The sequence below is a fragment of the Buteo buteo genome, chromosome 1 (assembly GCF_964188355.1).
Source record: "Buteo buteo chromosome 1, bButBut1.hap1.1, whole genome shotgun sequence".
NCBI lineage: Eukaryota > Metazoa > Chordata > Aves > Accipitriformes > Accipitridae > Buteo > Buteo buteo.
In genome coordinates this window covers 77,085,548-77,105,827 of record NC_134171.1, presented here as the reverse complement: position 1 = coordinate 77,105,827, position 20,280 = coordinate 77,085,548, and positions in this window count along the sequence as shown.

Below are 20,280 nucleotides of genomic sequence, written 5' to 3'. Positions count from 1 at the left end.
ACCTCAGCTGATTTTATTTTATGAAGACTTCAGAAGTTTGGTAGTTGTGCTCGGTTTGTATTTGGTTACTATCAGTATGAAGTAGTTGTCGACCCTCTCTGTCTGAAGCATCATGGTAACCATTACTTTAAATTAGAAATTATTTTTAAGTATATCTCTATTACTTAGATGTATTAAGTATACATGTTTGGAGATAATCCTTGTTTATGGATCACAACTCATAATAAAATTTATATTTTACTGCTTCATTTATCATTTTAAATCTGATCCTGTTTTCTGAGAGAGTGCTATAAGAAGAGGTAAGGACTACAAAGGATGGTAAGTTTACCATAAATTAATAGTACTTACTTATTTCATAATGAACTGTGCCATTTGCAAAAACCCCACCCAAAAACACTAAAGAAGAAATAGCCTAAATTACCCTTCCCTGCTGTGAGAGACTGAATTGTTATCTCAAGCTATTTGTGTCAAAGATTGAGAGACCGGACTGTCATCTCAAGCCATTCACCTCAAGGATTGTTTGCTGTGACGAGCCACTTATCCCAGAGATAGCTTGTTTAAGCAGGGCACTCCTCTATCCAAAAGGACGATTATCAGGCCACTGAGGCATCTAGGGGAGGAGACAGGCCAGAGCCAGCAAAGAATGAGCAGACTACCATTCTCGTGGAAACTGTAGTCTTTGAGATAAGGTACACCAGTTTCTGGTGTTGATCATGCGAAGGTCATGTGATAGACGAAACCTGCAGCCCATGAACAGCGCATGAACAGTACGAATGTGCATGCATCATTGGACTATGCCCTCTAAAAAAACCGTGGAGACAAGCCGTGGTGTGCACCCATCATCGAAGAATTGAAGACTGAGGACCAACACGACGCCGCTGGATCCACAGTAGTGACTATTCTTGCAACTCTGTCCTGACTGCTTGCTTAATTTCTGCCTTTTCTTCCATTCTATCCTATCGCTACTATTTTCTACTTTTGATAATAAAAGCTCTTTTGGGTATAGGGCATTTGACCTCGTCTGTGTTGTAATCTCCTTCTTGGGATCATATTGAAACCTTCCCCAACATTGGATCAGGACACCTGCTACCTATTAAAAATAACTGATGTACTGCTACTGCCTGATACTTGTAAGGAAGAGTTATTCCTGTCTTGATATGTTCCTTGGTTGCATATGCTTACCTATATTCTTCCAACCCTAGGGTAGTTCCCATTGTCCCAGTTCTGCATTTAGCAAAACAGCAGTACTTCTGCCACTGCTTTCAAGAAGACCCAAATTGAGCCTTTATATTTCAACATAACCATATGAAATCTGCTTAGCATGAAATGTACTTACTATCTGAGATCTTTTACGTTCCAAGAAATTTCTTAGCATAATAAATTTGAAATTCATTGGTTTTAAGTGTTTGGAAATCATCTGCTAGTACATATAGCAAGTTCACTATATTCATATTTTCATTATCTATGCAGAGCTAAGGAATCCCGTTTACGAAAGGCTCTATTCTATAAGCTTGTTAAAAGTTAATATCCACCAAAACACCGTCTCTTTATTTCACTAACTCTTTATAGTCATTTATCAAAGAAAGTAAGTTCCAGGCTTTTTATGAGACACACTTTCTTACATAAGACTCAATCTTGTTCCCTGTGAAACACTCACACAGGACTGAGTCACAACAAGTGATGTAAATAGAAATGAGATCAACAACAACAAAATGGATTTGGTTTGACCAAGTCTCCAGTTTCCACACTTTGGATTCATCACATTCTAAAACAGGTGCCCAAAATGAGTGGAATCAACTTTCCTATGGAAACACTTATCAAAAGGAAGGGATACATGGCTAACTTTTCAATGGGTAAGGTAATTGGAAATTATTTCTTCCTCAGAGACAGTTCACTATATTATTCATGTTGTACAGGGCTTTACACTAGAAAATGCATTGACAGAGTTGGATGCTGCTCAAAGCAGGTATACCTCAGAGATTACAATTTGACCTGTAGTCTATTTTTTCTTCTTTCGTCAGTGGACAGCAAATTAATAAAACAATGACATAATATATGAAGTGGCGGCTTTTATTTAAACAGGTACCCAGAAAGACACAATTCAGGATTCATAGGAAGCCCACCTACCAGCAAATATGTGCATATAAACTCCCTTCATCCTTAAGACTCTGGCCCTGCAGCATGCACTCAAGCCTACAGGAGACAAACTGCAGTTTGGTCCAAAACCTGTACACCTCATTCTGTATTTTATGTACAAATTATTCTCCTGTTTGCCTTTTGTCCTCTCCATGGAGCAATCTCCTGCCTCTTCCTTTCCTTAATAAGCCCAAACCAATGTGGCATAAGAGAAAGAAACAATTTCCCAAAGCAGATAGATAGCAGATAAGTAGTCTGTCATTAAGACTTAACTCCTCCCAGGAAATTAGCAAGCAATAGATGATGATCATAAGGATCTGGGTAACACCACCACCTTCTCAAGAGATAAGTCCATTAAGCAAGTACATTGCTCATCACTTCCATTCTGCTTTGACTTAATGAACCAACTATTCCTGGCAAGGAGCACGGAAACGATCTAATTTAAGTATTACTATCCTTTTACATTTCACTTGATCATTACATCAGAATAAGCATTTTACTTTTGTTTCACATTACCCCAGTGGACCACGGCACAAAGAAAGATGAAGTCAAATGAGAAATAAATAGTATAAATTTATATACCAACAAATCACGCTATATTTCAGTAAATGTATGAGAGACTTGGGAGTTTCCTTCACCCTGAGCAGCTGTAACTATAAAAGAGCAGTGATGCAACATTCATTAATAAAACTTTCTTAGGAACCTCCTCTTATGGACAGATTCAGCATCTGCAAGAGACACCCATGACACACATTTTGCTGTGCTTCCCTTTTTCTATTTACATTTGATATATACTGAAAATATGTTATTGAATAGGTATGAATATACTGTGCTTCCAAACTCTTTCTCCTAAGTAAAACATACATATATGTATGTTATAAACATATAATAACATAAACATATAACAAAGATAATAAAGTGAAGTATGGCATAGATACTGCAGCAAAGGAAATTCATTACATTATTTATGTCCTCTGGAGAACTCAGCTTAAAAGTAACTTGGAAAACAACAAATAATTGGCCAGGACATTCAACAGTGATGTGAAGGAATTTCTCATTGCCCCGTTTACAATATCTGCAGCAAGAAATGGTAGTGGGTCCTCTGTAAGGGCCCAACGTTTTAAGTGGTATTCAGTGTAGCATATAGATTTAAACTGAGGAATTTACAATGGGCAACAATTCATCTGGCCAGTTCACACTTCAGATAAATATCTGTAAAATCGAGACCAACATAACATGCCAAGTGGCAGTGACATAGCTAAAAGCCAAGAAGGTAAAGAAAATCAGGAAAGGACACAGCGTTCTAACCTAGATAACATCTTCCAGACATTAGCATGAAATTAAACAGAGAGAGAGGCTGAATTACTTCCAGTGTACAGATATTGCCCTGGTGAAATGTGACAGGTGACCTACAGCATAAAAAATGCACTTAACTGTAAAAACTAGAAAGTGAAGCTAAAAATGAGAAAAATAAGAGCTGTTCTTGGATATGTAGTAAAAGACACACTGACATAATAAATGGGAGGAGAAGGAACAAAAAAGCACCCACCCCATCCAAACATGAATGAGCTCAATAACATTCAAAACAATATTATTTATTAGAAAATCATCTGCCACAATGCCTGAAGCAAAAGTTTTGTTTTGCAGTTTATTCCATCATTCCTCCAAACTCAGGGCCTTGACTACATTAGTGAGAACTTTTTAAAAATTACTTCGTCTTACAGTCTTTCAGCTCCACCAATGCCGAAGTTTGCTGCAACAGTCAGTACTTCAAACACTGCAGTGTTCCCATCCGCTCTGCGCAAGAAGAGAGTCCAAGATGATGAAGAAGCAGTTGTGCCAGTTGCCTGATGTCTGAGAAGGATGTTCTCAACCAAGCAAGTGGCACAAACTCTGCCTTTGTTCAAACAGGACTGAAGAGGAAAATGGCAGAAATTAACTTTAATAATAGGGAGGGATGAGGAGAAATGTTAGGCTGTGCACACATTCAATCCAAGCAACAACAACTATAGGTGTGGTTTAAAATTTATGTTTGCTCTTTAATAAAGGATTTGTACTGTATTAATGGCTCTCAGTGAATTCCGTGTCCAAAAGGGACGCACAAGATGATTAAAAATCAGTTGGGTTTTTTTCCTTCTCCTGTAGCAGTGCCAGTAGGAGAGGTAATAAAGGCAGTTCCCTAGCCTTCAGGCATTGCACAGAAGTGGGATATATACTTATGCAGTCAAACTTCAGTTGTTTAATTCAGGGCCTAAGACATGAAGCTAGGCTGCTTTTAATAAAACGTGGAGAGAGATGAGCTCTTAACATCAGTATTGGACTCCCCCCTTTTTCTACTGAGCACATAGACAGTCTGGATGACATAAACATCCTCCATAACACAGATGCAGGACTCGAGTATAAAAGCCACGCCAAGAAGTCATAGTACCAACTACCCTTCATTTTTTGAATCACACCAGGAGTAAAAAGTAAAATCTGTTTCATTTATTATACGTGAAAACCCCTATAAGTACATAGGAAGAGCAATTGTATTTTGTAACATTGCTCTCCATCTAGAAGTAAAACAGAGGCTGGTGTAAGACAAACAAGGGAAACAGAGGAAACGCAGAAAAAACTGAGGAATCTGAAGCCAAATTTTCAACCATTACACACGATCATACCACTCAGTGACATTTTACAGAATGGCAATCACATGCTGGAATGCAACTGAATACAAGCTGTGCAATATGTAACTGCCCAATAGATTAGCTGCTATGGCCAATTATGCTCATACTCTTAGTCCAAAATATGTTACAAATCCACTGTAAACCAGAAGAGCATTGACCTGGGGTTTTTGGCAAGTTCTCAGACATAAGGACTTATGTAGCTCTTTTCTCCTTTTCTTTTTTCTATTTTCACTACTACCCATAAAGTTTACTATAGTAGCCATCCAAGAGTCCAGGATTACTACCATATTAACAATACAGAATATGGCTCTAAGAGCGCATTGTACTGGATAAGGTACCAACAGAGAACCAAAGATGATCATCTTCCTCCCAGAAACAGTGACAGACAAAAAAATGTGTGAAAATACTTTTTCTTCAATGTCTGAAATATGTTTAAATAAGTTTAAATATGTTGCAAAGTATTCAGAAAGCACATACAATACAACATACTACAGTTACAACTGATCTAGTTTTACTACATACTCCTTACCCGTATGTTCGTAACTGTGCTTAAACTGGAAAGAGAAAAAATTAGCGAGTAAAAATAGGTATAAAGAAATAGTAATAGAACTGGGCAGAGAATGAAAATGGAGCATGAACAAACCCAGTTCATATGAGAACAAAAGGCAAGGACAAAAGGACAAAGGTTTTTTTTCAAACTTGATATATGTTTACTGCTCCACTGTTAGCCTTCTGAAATGGGCATGCCACTTTGCAAACAGAAATCAGTCCACATGATCATTTTGCTTATAAATCCATAATTTAAAATCTGTTTTAGAGTACAGCTCATTCTTTCGTTAAGGAGACTTCATGCCAACAAGAAAAAAAATCATGTAAAGTCCACACCAGAAATGATGAAGACAGCATAAACTGCTTGTAAGATCAATTTATCCTTAGAAACTTACACAATCATGGAAAAATTGGGGGGTGGGGGTGGGTATTTAGAAGAATCAGTTTTAGGATACTACTCTCTGTACTACTACTATCTTAAATTAAATTATTCTGCCTTGATACCACCTCCTGAGAAAATCAAAAAGGACATAGAAATCATACAGTAAAAACTAGTGTTAGATGTAATCTGTTTACTCGGACACAATACAAATGTCTGATTTATTCTCTTGATTTACTGTCTTAAGGAGAATGGATTGGTTATTCTTCCACTCAAAAGACTATGGCATTAATCCTGTTGAGTTGAATCAGAGAAAACGGAAGCCCTCCATGAGTTCCAATTCCATTTACTTTTCTTGTAGTATTCTGTTTCAGGGACAAGTAAAAAGAAAAGTGTCAGACATACAAGTTCCTCCACATGTTTTTAATTTGGCACAAAATGGTGTATTTCACCAACAGAAAATTTTCACTTCTACCTGTATGAATTTAATACTCTTTCTTCACTGCACCGAAATCAAAGTCAGTGATTCTAACCACTGTTAAACGTGCTGGAATAGAGACAGAGGGACTCTCGTGGAGTGAAGTAATCGCATAAAACATTTGGTGCTCTCCTCCACTTTGAAAGCTAGAATCCCTTTGGAAGAAGTCCTAAGGAAGCCTGAAGCCTGAGGCTTGTTTATTTAAACAAGAGGGTGTTGTGAAGCACCTTTTAATTTCTATCAGAATTGTCTCTAAGGTTTTAGAGATGCTCAAAATACAGAAACTACACAATACATAAGAAATACTTCTTTTTTGTTGTAAAGAAACGAGAAAAGAAGACAACCCAGACAATAGGACTTGCAGCTGAAGCTACTACTCACATTCTTTAGAACCTGAATAAGGAACTCCTACCTTTAGTCATATCAGAAGACTACTTTCCTGACTCTGTGAGCAAAAGGAAATAGCATCAGTGGTGCAGATAGTCAAAAGGAGTTCCTGAACACTGTAGTTCAAGAGTCCCTCTCAAGATCAGACACTGTCCACATTATACCTGCACAAACAGTGATGCTTTGGCAGTTCTTGTATACCTGAGCTATAAAAGTCTCTTTCAGATATGGGATGATGGGATTTCTCTAGTACTTACTCCATGAGCAAAGTCCACACACACTACCCCCCTCCATGGATCTCCAATACAAGAAGATGGAAGATTACAAAAATTATTTATTTATTTTTTAAAGGAGAAGTCCCTTTCTCACTTGCCTAGTATCAATGCCAAAAGGGTTTTTTTTCTCCTTCGATAAGAATATTCAATATTCCATAATATTAAAAGCTTTTGGACAGATTGAGCTAGATTTGAAAGTGTATAGTTCTGAGAGTACCTCAACATCCTTTGAGAAAAAAATAGCTTTTAGTGCTGAGCATTGCTATAGATGAAGTAATTTACAAATAGAACACTTAAAACCCAGGAAAAGCATCTTTGTGCAAAAACACTTTGCCTCATCCACCCTTTTTGAAAAGCAACAGTGATCTACAGATGGAAAAAGAATTGCATTGTTTTTAAAAAGATGGTTTTGAAAGTATATTGCACACATCTGTCAGTGACTGCAGAACCAATACATAGAAAGTGCTCCTACACACATCTTTTGCAGAAGGAGCACTCTGGAAAACAGCTGGGGAAGACATCTAGGAGTGATATGAAAGTATTTTTCATTTACTTTATTTTTTCCAGATGACCCAGTAGCAGAACCTCAGCATGTACCAGTCTGAGAATTTTGGAATGGTTTAGATGGTAACAGATCAGTGAATATAGCTGACAGTAAATGTTGATGGGGTGCGCTGCTTTTGGTGCTATGTCTGGAAGAGGAAGAACTTCACACTGTAATAAAAGAAGAATGGGAATCTTAAATAATCAAAGGTACAGAAGAAGCTGACTTGGCTGTATGTTTTGTGGCAGCCCACTTCTGAACTGTTTGAGCAGGCAGATCTAAGGTTATTTTACTGACATTCTTGAGTGCTTATTATGTCACTCAAACAGCTGCTATCTCTTAGCATAACTCTATTAACCTTAGTTTGATGACAATGATTTTAATGTTATGGTTAGGTCAACGAAATAGGCTTGGGAATTCCTCCTGCTTTGCCAGACAATTATCTTGTCTTGCTCTTCCACGTCTCCAAGCTTCAGTCTGCACATTTCTCAATCCTAATCTGTGTCCACCTTATCCATACAGAACCATTTAGCTATGGTGGAGTCAGGGCACGCAATCTGACCTCACAGTGTTACACAACTGCACACCCATCAAGGCTTGTGGCATAATTTATCAAGTTATTCCCAACTTACACAAATAAAAGTGAAAATAGGATCAGGTCAAAGATGACAGTAAATTCTTATATTAAACAATAATTTGAAAAGTTAAATAAAAGCATCAAATTAAAAAGTTGCCTCACTTAGAATTAAGGTAGAACTATTCTCCTATAGACATAAACACTTAGAAATAGGAGAAACATCCACCTTTACTATATCTAGATTAAACCCAGAATGCTTGCAAATAAACTGGTGACCAGTACTATAGGAGCATAGTACCTGCTCTATCAGTGCTCCTTCTTACAGAGGAGTCAAAATAGTTTCAATTTAAGAATACATATTTTTGGTAAATATGTTAAAATTATGCAATTTCATTTGGCAAATTCCAAAAAAAGAAAAAAAAAGTAGTATATAAATGAAAACTTAGCACAGCATTTTCAAACTTGAATGCTTGAGGCAAGACATATAATAAGATATCTAATAGTTAGAGATGTTAGCATCTCTCCAAGTTACTTAAGAATTTGGGTCCCAATTTTGCACAGTAAGAGACTGAATTTTTTGCATGTAATACATATGTCACTGATAACAAATATGATAGGAATTCAGAAATACACTGGAGCTAGAGCACCTCCAGGATATTAAGGAAAAAATGCAGCTTTCTTAGCCTCAAATAGCACATTTTTCCACTGCTGCAATAGCAAATTATCTTTTTAAGGTTTTGATTAGCCACAGCACATTTTCCCTTGAATGACTAGCAAACATACTGATACCTCAAGGCTTTACGACTACGCTTCTAAATTTCTATAAATATTTTACACGACCTTTTACTGAAACAGTGCCCCTCTCCATTCACTGAAATGTTACACTCTCTCTATTATCCATACCTATCTAGGGTCATCTGTATCTATTACATAGCATAATATAACTATGTGTAAATATATTAGAGTTAGAGGAGGCCCCCGAGCATGCCAACTGGGACTGTCACAGCTGAAAGAGGCAGCAGGCAGTATCTTATATAGCTGACATCCTAAGGTATTATCCCCAAACCCATCTTATATTCTCAATGCCTACTGATTAAAGGAAGATCTGCAGAAGCTCAGCACTTTCCAAGGTCAAGATCTTTCTCCTGGAGTTGCCCTAAAGGTCAGTGACCTTCTGCCCATTTGTTAATACTGATTCCCACAAAACTGCTCCTTGCACGTCCGCAACCCACAGGTATATATGAGTCCTGCAGAAAGAAAGACTGAAGAACATGTTCATTTCTTTCCCTCTTGAAAATATTTTCTTCTACGGGACAACAAATATACATGAAATATAACTTGACAATAAGGCTCCTGGGGATTGCATGTGCCTTACCCATACAAAGAAAATGCATTGCTTTAAACTAGAGGTGTAAAAGCACAAATACTACTTTTGATTTAAGATCAGATTTGCTTCAATTGGGAACAGGTTTTAGCTCAATCAGATCAAGGACATGGACAAATGTATACTTGAGTCCCTAGCTTTATAAATTCTTTACTTCCAGTTCATTAGCACCCTCAGCTGCATGTTATCAGCCACCTCCCTGGGATGGTAATGGACCCTCTGAATTTCAGTGAAAAGTGAGGCAGAGTATTTTAAACTGACAGGTGATAAAGCTGATAAATTAACTCATTTTACTCTGCACTGAAGCAAATGAGGAATGTTTACACATGCAATTTCAACATCTCAAGTGAGAAGATTGTAAGTCCCAGATGAGGGGCAGTAATAAACAGCTGGATAGCATTTTAAAGTTAGATTGTCCTCACTCCACACCCTTACAGTATTCACAGAAAAGTTTACATTTGATAAACTAAATGACATTAAACTTCCTTTTACATTATCTCAATGAGTTTAAGTTTTAGGGTGGTTTTTTTCCTTACATAACCTATATTAAATGTAATATGCTTAATGGCTGAATGCAATAGCCACCTTGTCTTGTGTAGAAAGAAGTAGATTTTTTTCTTGAATATTTGAACAGATTTTTCACAAGGACAGTCTCTCCTGAAGGGCTTTCTTTTATGGATTTTGTAAGGTATTTTCTGATATCTAACACAAATTTTTAAATCCATAAATAAAAAGATAGAGTATTCATCCAAAACTTAATGACAAGGTACCTTCTCCAGAAAGAGAAAACTAATTCTCCATAGACAAATTACTCACTTCAAAGTCAAAATACGATCCCAACTGTTTTGTGCAACTAGGAGGAAAGGGGCTTTCAGGAGTCCCCTGCAGCATAACATGTAAAAATAACGGTGGGAGCCACTGCCTGTAAGATATCCCGAGTGCAAAACTCAATCATCTGCAAAGCACACGCTTAGATGTTCTCTGGGTTTATTACTCTCACTTTGGCTGGAAGGCTGATAAAGATTCTGGAAACTGCAAAGGCAAATCTATTTTTTATTAAAAGTTTTGGCAGCAGGATGGGTGCGTGCTTCACAATAAGAGAAGGGTGGGGGGAACAGAGTGCTGAAAAACCTCCAGTCATAGCACAAAGTTCCAGCACATCTGCTGGAGCAGCGAGCGCTGTGATTTCTGAGAGGCTTGTGGTTAACCTCATGGCACGGAATGAATTATTCCCCAATTCCGTCCTTCATTAAACCACCCATTCTCTGAAACGTGTCGACGAAGCCGACACATGGCCAGCTACTAATCAGCAAGATGATGGTCCATCCCCAAGATGCTCTCTTTTTGCCCAGAACAAAACAGAGCTGTTCATCCCATATATTTTTAAGTTGTTTATATTGTGTCCTGCCTAGAGGTATGAACAACTATCATGATTTAATTTAAACAGCCTGTATATACACATATTAATATTGGATGTCATGCAACATGCCTCGTAAGTGCAAACAGTTTTCAGGCCCTCACAACTGCAATCACAAATCTAAATCAGATACAAAGACTAAAGACACATTTTTTAAAATGTCCTAAATTTTGAAGGGTAAGGACAGCTCACAGTAAAATTTGAAAAACAAAACAACAGGCTTCATATACCATCTAAGCATCTCTCGAGAAACTTCTAAAAGAAAGCCTTAGGACAGAAATGATTGGATGGCTGAAAAATTCAGATATAAAGGCTTTTATGCCTCCTGTGTGGTTCATCCCTCCGGTGGTTTATTGCTCCTGTGTGGTTCACTCACGACATTAGTGATCAAAATTAATTGCTATTATATGACACTTTAAATGGCAGAAGAACAGAGAGAAAGAGAGAAAATAAACATCATTGGAATTTTGTTGAACTATATTTAACAAACAAAAATGGTATGTCATGTTGGGCTACCATTTAAATTAAGCTTTTCCCAGATGGTCAGTTATTAGATTTCTCTTGCTTTTAAAATGTTCACATTGAGAGGTCTGATTTACTGGAGCACTGTAATAATAATTGCAACAGGTACTACGAGGAGCTGGACTCTGAACAAATAAAGGAAGTGCTATAAAACACTAAGGTCTGTGAGAAATTGGACTATAGGCAACTAATTAGGTACCTAATGTCAGCCACTTTGGGCACTAGAATCTTCATGCCTTCTTTCTCCAAAGGAGATAACATCATTGTATTATCTCACAGGGAGAACAGACTAGGAATAGAAACACTGTGGTAATGAGGGAGCTCAAAAACCCCACAAGAAAACTGCTAAAACTATACTCGGAGCAAGACTCAAATTGTATAAAATAAGGCATGTGAATTACAAGGAATAAAAATAAAGCATAAGTTTGGTTAGCAGCATATTCAGTGAGCACAGACTATCCTTGCAGTGTATTTGGAAACTGAGCTCACACTTTAAAATCCAATAGGGTAACCCTATCACCAGTAGGCTGGCTGGAGGCTTGAGGCAATCACCAGATCCAGACCTATTTCAATTATGGTTTAACCATTTTATGAATTCAGCTAAGTGTTCTTTCTCTTCTCACGCATCATAACTTTATTCTTCAGTCTGAATCAAGTAGTGCTGTGCTGCTGCTGATTTGAGGAAAAGAATTACCATTGTCTGAAGGTGGGGGGAAGCCTTCTCCAAGTGTCAGAAAAGCAACAGAAAATTGGCAATGGAAAAGGAATTTTAAAAGAAAAAAGAGCAAAGATAAAATATCTATCTGTGGCAGCAGTTTCCAATTCAACGAGAGAGAAAGATTTTGCTAAATACATTAAGACACTCGGTCAATACCTTTATATAAGAGGCTGTTTCCCTCATATTGATGGCGGGGGGAGTTGAACACATTTGCAGAACTTAAAGATTTATGCTTCATACAACAAGTGGGTGAGATGAACTAAAAAGGCATAATAGCCTCTAAAAAAAAAGTGCCTACTTCAGATTTTTTTATAACAGAGCACCAAAAGTTTCATTCATTTCAGAAGCCAACTAAAAAGTATCTCTGAATTTTTGGCAAGACCAACAAGCCATTACTTGCTGAGTTTGAAGTGGTGTGTAGTGGTGGGTTTTTTAAGCAAGATTCTCACTTTTTTCTTTTTCTTTTGTTCCCCTCCCCCCCCCCCCCCCCCCCTTAAATAAAACATCCAAAGGCTACGAGAAAAACCTTTCAATGTTGTACGCTAAGAATGTGTGACACCAGAGGGAGCTACCATGAGCTGGCAAAATTTAAATCTGAAACCAGCTTGTTACAAAAGAAAGTTCCAAGCAACCTTCAATTACATAAAAAAAAAATTCAGGTCATCTATCATAAGGAAGAGGGTGTTACTCCTACAGCACAGCTTGGCCGAGCTGTCATTCGAGTGTTCCTCTGGCCTCCTCCTTCATGCCTTCTTCCCAGGCTTTTTACGAACAAGTGAGCCTAAATTACTGTAATATAACTAATGGGCTTGGTTTCCTCACTTTTTCCAGTGTTCAACCGAATGCATTATAAACGAAGAGATGTTTCAAAGGGACTAAACTTAACACCATTCTGAAACTTAGGCCTCTTCAGCTTTTTTTAACTTTGTATCAAAAAAAAACCAAACCACAAACATACATACGTATCACTACGCACATTTTAAATTTTGTCCTGCATGGAGTATACCATCATTGCCTATTGTTATGGCTTTAAATGTCCCTTGGTATCACTACACCTCTCGTCTCAGCCAACAAATGCAATATATTTCACAGTCTCTGCCAGTCCTGCACTGCCTCCCCTGTTCCATCTCAAATTTCAAGTTGCCAAAAAGAAGCTGTTTCTTCCACCAGCTTCACAAATACTAATCCTCACTAATCAAATCTCCTCTTCACTTGCTTTACATTTCATTACACAAGTCACTGGGATAACAGAGAGGCTGGTCAGGAAAAAATGGGGCAGTGTTACATTTAAATAAAGCAGCAATAAAATCAAGACATGCGCCTAAATGAACCTGAACGTCACTATTATTGTAACCCTGACCCTTCCTCTCCTTGCTCTTTCCTGCCCCACACACATATGCACATACACTTTTCCTCTCATTCATTGACTCCTGTCCGAAATAAGATCTTTTGCTCCTCAGGACCAGGTATTTCTTTTACATAGTCTGTAAAATGATCAGTGCAAGTACCATACAAGTAAAGAATAAGTCTAACAGCCATTCAGATACCTGGAAAAAATTAGTCTAATTCTCAGTAGGCAGGTATATTCCTTAACTAATACTTCAGTGGACATGGCCAAAAGCTTTTTCTTGCCTCATGTTTTGAGATAATTTTTCGAATAGAGACAGAGGTAGAAGAAACAGCCTGATGAAGTGTGAATAAAATTGTAATATTGCTTCTGCTCATTACATATCCATTTTATAATGTATATAGGAATACGTTATAAATTATAATTCATAATCTACAATATGCTAAAGCCGTCAGCTTTCATAAGCACCGTAACACATGAAGAAAAACTCTTCCTTATTTGACTGCTCTAAGACATGCCAAAATCATCCACTCCTTTTTAACATAATAAATAAATATTAATAAACAAACATGTTATTGGTGGCAGTCATTTCACAAAAAAAAAAAAGAAAGTTGGTTCTTAAAATCCAATTGACTCAATATAGTTAAAAACCCAGTGAATTAACAAGTCCAAGTTTGTTTTGTATATCATGAAATACATCATCCTTATGCTCATGGGGTTACTCAGAACACAATGCAGAACCATGCAGGAATGCCTTTGCTAGGAATAAATAAGCTAGTGAACTAAAACAGACACTAAGTCATATAGTTTCCCTAGAAAAAACAGACAAATGTCAGCACACAATTTTTTTCAGTGGGGTTATTTAGTTTGAGCAGAGCTCTGTGTTAATGTACTTGTATCTAGTCCTCTGAGAAATAGTTCAGGTCTCCCTGAAAACCACTGCACTGCACCCAGTAAACATGGCTTGCTTTCCTTCCATTTCCTTTAATATTAGTGTTTCAGCAGTTACTTTTCTTTTTTTCAGAAGTTACATCATAATAAGGACTTCAGCTTCATAGAGTATCTTTGGTAAAATCTTCTCAAGCATTTGCAAAACAAGAGTATCCATACACGTTTTGCTTTGGAACAAAATGGACTTCATGAGCTGAAGCTTTTCTGTGTTAGGGTGGTATCGCCGAGTTTCCTTCAGCAGGATTAAACTGACTGGGATGACAGAGGAAAAGAGTGCAGATACAAAACAGTGGCCACAAAAGGATGATCTGGAATTGACACCTTTGTATTTTTACATTTCATTCAGTAACCGAAAGAGAGACCCCACTCAGTGAGAAACAGGGCTAACAGGGAAAGAGAAGAGTGAAGAGGAATGTACTACCTAAGACTTTCCATTGCACACAGAAATAAATGCTCTGGGCACAAACTATAACACATTTCTCTGTTGTAGTTAGAGTGTCTTCAGGGAGATCTCACACCTACCCGCCACATCTCACTGAAGACTGAAACAATAACCCACCCCTTTCTGTGGTCTCCATCATTCACGTACATACGTACTGACAAAGCATATCTGTTTGTTTGCATATTATTTGGCATTATTTGTTCCACATGCTAAACAGATACATCAGGGGAAAAGATCACCTGTGGCAGGCTGGAACACCATCAGAGGCAGGAGAGCATCTTCAGGTGAAAGATGTTTCTGGAAGGCAAGATGAGGCAATAGCCTGTAGCATACAGGTTGTGACCAGGACACTTCTGCGAAGAGCAGAGAGCTGAAATCCAGGCCCTAGGGAAGAAAAAAATTCAAGTTTTTTCTTAATATCTCAGAGGGGACTGATTAGCAGTTCATTATAACTCAGATAACCGTGAAAAAATGCTGGACTGAGAGCAAGAAGAGAGCAATCCTCCTACAAGAATACAGTGGGCAGAGAGAAGATATAATTTCAGCCTTTTTTTATCTGTATTTTGCCCTACCCTGTAGACCCAAAGTTTTCCATTTCTAAAGTTTGTTGTTCTAGCTTTCTAGAACTCCGAGATTCGAAGTCAAGCTGGTAGATTTGTCTCTGGGAAAAGGCACAAAGTTCTTCACATACCCTCCTTCTACATGGTAACCTGCAGAGCAGCTGAGAAGCCAAGACAGTCTTAGATATTAAGTCCAACCCCATCAGATATTGTAAGGCAAAGAGTGTTGAGTAGCTGTCACCATCAACAAATTCAGTAACCATAAATGACCCCAAATAGTTACCATTATTTTTGGTATCCAATATATAGTAAACTAATCAATCCCTGGTATTGATTGACCCATTATTTTGACCAATAACAGAGATCCAAAAAATAATTGCATAATACTGCTTCAAAGAAAAAAAATAAGCATTTTACAAAAAGGCCAGCAATACAGGGCATGGCTCTTTGTTAACTTCATTTAAAATCAAACTAGAGATTACCTTTGCCTTGAGTTCTGACTTCCAAATACATCTTTTACTGTGAGGATCCACAAACCTTTCCAAATTATTTGCCAGTATTTAAAACATTTAACAGTATTTTCTGAGACTTTATAAAAAGAAGTGGACTAAGTTATGTCTGACCAATGCACATATTGTCCATTTGAAATGAAAAAAATATGTTTAGCACTTACATGTGCATTAAAATGTACAAAACGTGTCTTTTCAAGTGATAAATGGCTTTACTTCAGCACCAACATGAAATGCTCATATTCGTGGAGGGCCAAGACATACATCATGGGGAGAGCCGTGCTGCAGCAGCATAGTGAAAGTTAAGTACAAATACAGGTGGCTACAACAAATGTACATTCATGGCCCGTAGCTCACTCATGTCGCAACATTGGACAGTACACCACAAAAGCTGGGCAGTATCAACACTGGTATCGTCACATCAAAACACAGACAGAGTCAAAATACGGTTATTCTTCACAATGAAGAAGATGATTTCGGGGATCCGATATCCTGGCAGAGACCTTTAGAGTAGACAGAAACTGGAGAAACTCCAGTCTGAGGAAAGCTATTTCAAGTTCTTTTCTATTTAAAGTACAGTGTGCTAAGAAGGTTTAGTAACCCCTAGAAATGAATAATATCCAAATATATTGCATTTCCAATGACTTACATTCAGTTGGTCTAAACACATGCAGAAGCATTAAATTCCACCCAACAGTGTGGCTCACCATACTTCATTCCCTGAAATACCAGCTTTAGAAGATGATAATTCTAAGTAAAGTAGTAGAAGCCAAAGCCCTTAATTAAAAAAAAAAAAAAGGGAAAAAATGCAACATTAATTTTTTCGAGTAAACACTTTCTAATCTGTCTTTAATACTCAAATCTGCCAAGGTATCCTTCCAACTGACTGCCTCCTACAGCATTACTGACCTCTCCTAACTACACCATTATATTTATACGCTTCTCTCAAAATGAGATTGTCAGCTTGGTGCTCCCTCATGTTCTTAAGAGTTTGTGAAGCATTATAACAGGTAAAAACCTGCAATGAAATAAAAAACTGAGGGGGACTAGATATATCAACAACAGGTGTAATTTGGTCACTAACATGAAATGATCGTGGAAAGGACTATAAAAACCTTCCACAGACGTAGAGTAAGCGGACAGAGAAAAAAAGACCAAGAAAACATCCACTTAAAGCAGGAGTTTCCAAATATGGTACAGGTACCACAGACTATGCATGCATACAAACGGGCTTGACCAAACATACTTTGTTCGTATGAGTTGAACATTTTCTGCCTAAAGTGACTCTAAAATCTTGGGTGTTTTGTACTTAAAGACAGCAAATAAGACAAATCAAAGCAGTCTGCAATCACCTGATAAACGCCTCAAGCATTCTACTAGAGCAATTCTGCATTGCTATATCCAATGTAACAACTAATCAGTCGCAGAGCACAGTCCTATCTTCAGGTAAGCTGAGCATTATCGCCACATTCGAGTATTTCCAGCCCAGCCATACACCCAGGCTCTTTCCTTTTACAAAACTTTCACCTCTTCTTCCCCACTGTGATTTTTTTGCCCCCATAAACAGTTCCACAGTTCCGCTTCCACAGCTGAGGAAACCGAATGTTGCAAAGCAAAAGTAGCATAAAAATGCACTGAGCTAGTACTGTCACTGAATTTTATACACAAATCCCTAGCCAATTGCAACAGGTCAGTGAAATGGGAACACTAACAGGCAGTTAGTAAACACTACAGCATTTACCAAGCAGGGTGGGGAGCAGACAGTGAGTGTGGGACTAAAGTGCCTTTCATAAGATTGTTTTTCTAATGATTTTTGACAACTCCCTGTTTAGTGCTGCCAGACTTTTCAACAATGAGTGAAGAATTAATTTTTATCATCCTCTACATATCCACGGGTGGGCTAATTTTCAACTGATAGCAATAAATAATTTTCATTGTACAGTCTTTGTGGGTTCCTTTTCACTGCTGGAGTAGTCATTTGACAAATTAGGAAGTGGAATTGAGTACTGATAGGATAAAGAGTCTTGTGGCAGTAGTAGGGAGTCAGAAGAAATTCAGAAGATGGGTGTCAGAACAAAGTACTTACCTTAAGTAGTTCTTGGCTAGCTCACTCGCATATATTTACATTACAGCTGGACTCAAGGTAGGATTCATAAAGTTGCCCCTAAAACAGGCTGGACAGGGACAAAGGGGACTTAAAGGCTGGACTTCTTGTCAGGCTGCAATTGTCTTCAACTGACCTTGCAGGTTCGTTACTTGTTACGCTTTCTTCTCACATAGTTAATATTCTTCTCAACAAATAACAGGAACAAGCACTGATGCCTTATATAGTCAGAGCAACAAGTCAGATGCCACATCAAGAATCTGTTTACAGTTCCAGAATCCATTTTCACCAGATTTCAATTTAAAAAAACTCATTCTACTGTGATTAGGTTCCACTCCGCGGCACAAGAGGCTACAAAGAAATAATATCAGCCAATTGCTTTGTTTAGTAGCAACCTCTTTCTTAAAGCAAGAAGATGAAATAAATATGCAATAGCTTCCAAATTACTTGCTAGGTTACAAATGCTGCATAGCTATCTCTTTCTCTACAGTGCTAATTGCTCCGCATTTATTTAAAATAAACAAACAAAACCCCTTTATTTTTCAGCCCCCAGAAGGGCACCAAAATATGAGAAGTGCATTTCTATCCCACACACTTGACATATTTTATCTACAAGAAAGATGAAGAGTTAATTGCTTGTGGAAGTTACTGAAACCTACCTACATATTCAGTATCCAAAAATGTGAGCAGATCTCACATTCACTTTGAGGAGAATAAACTGGAGTAAGAGGTCTTTTTATAAAACAAACTTGAGTTTACTTCTTGGCTAGTTTGCAATTTACTGAAGCAACCCAGTGCTTTTATTCTGAGAAATTTATTAATAAGGAGTATTCTGGTTTCGGCTGGGATAGAGTTTATTTTCCTTCTAGTAGCTGGTACAGTGCTATGTTTTGGATTTAGTATGAGAAGAATGTTGATAACACACTGATGTTTTCAGTTGTTGCTAAGTAGTGTTTAAACTAAGGCAAGGATTTTTCAGCTTCTCATGCCCAGGCAGCAAGAAGGCTGGAGGGGCACAAGAATTTGGGAGGGGACACAGACAGGGCAGCTGACCCAAACTGGCCAAAGGGGTATTCCGTACCATAGGATGTCATGCCCAGTACATAAACTGGGGAGAGTTGGCCGGCTGGAGGGGGGGATCACTGCTGGGGAACTAACTGGGCATCAGTTGGCAAGCGGTGAGCAGTTGCATTGTGCATCACTTGTTTTGTATATTCCAATCCTTCTATTAATATTCCTGTAATGTTATTATCATCATTATTATTATCTTCTTCCTTTCTGTCCTATTAAAACTGTCTTTATCTCAACACATGAGTTTTACTTTTCTTCCCGATTCTCTCCCCCATCCCACGGGGTATGGGTGGAGTGAGTGAGTGGCTGCATGGTGCTTAGTTGCCAGCTGGGGTTAAACCATGGCAGTGGGTTACAGGATTATAGCTTTTTGAGATGCACCAATTACTATCCCAATAAGTAGTATATCAACACTAAGTTGACACAGAGAGATATCTAAAAGCCGAAATTATCATTTACATGCATTTAATAATTAATACACATTTGAGGAAGAGTCATATAGTAAATAAGGCCCTTCGAACTGGTTTAGTTTCCTCCTCCTTTCACGTGTAGTCCTACAGCTAAGTAGATCCAAGTATTGGCATTGGTAGAACATATGTTGTACTGACTTTGCAAGGCCTCAGGACTTAGGCTTGTCTTGGCCTATCTGGAGCTAAGTATTAGCTTGTTTAGCTGTCACAGCAATTCTTCTAAAGACCAGGTACTTATATCTAATTTTCATATGGTGTAAATAATTATATACATACATATACAGGCAGTATATACACTGTGTATGAACATGTTTTTATATGTACATATGCACACTTTGTGTACATATGTATGCATATACCTATGTTTGAAAATACATATATACACACACAGGGTGCAATAGAGGAATATCAGCAGGAGACAGCAATCAGAAGGGGCATGGGCTGACACTGGATGCTGCAGATGACTTGCTCATGCCCAGATAAACAACTCAACCACAATCAGTTAAAGAAATACAGACCTCGGAGCTGGGGAAACTGCTTTAGGGCATAATAAATAATTTTTTTAAAAAAAATTTAAAAGTTTGACACATGAGAACCATACTATTCACAGTAAAATCTAAAGAAATACAGAATTGCAACCAATAAAGAAAATGCAAGGTGTCAAAGCACGTTAGAAACCATGCAAAATTAGTGACAAGCAGATCCTAGAGTAAGAAAAAAGCAACTTCATACCACATTTTCTAGTCAAGAACTTGGGATACCAATGACTTGCTACAACCCCTCCCACCCTCCC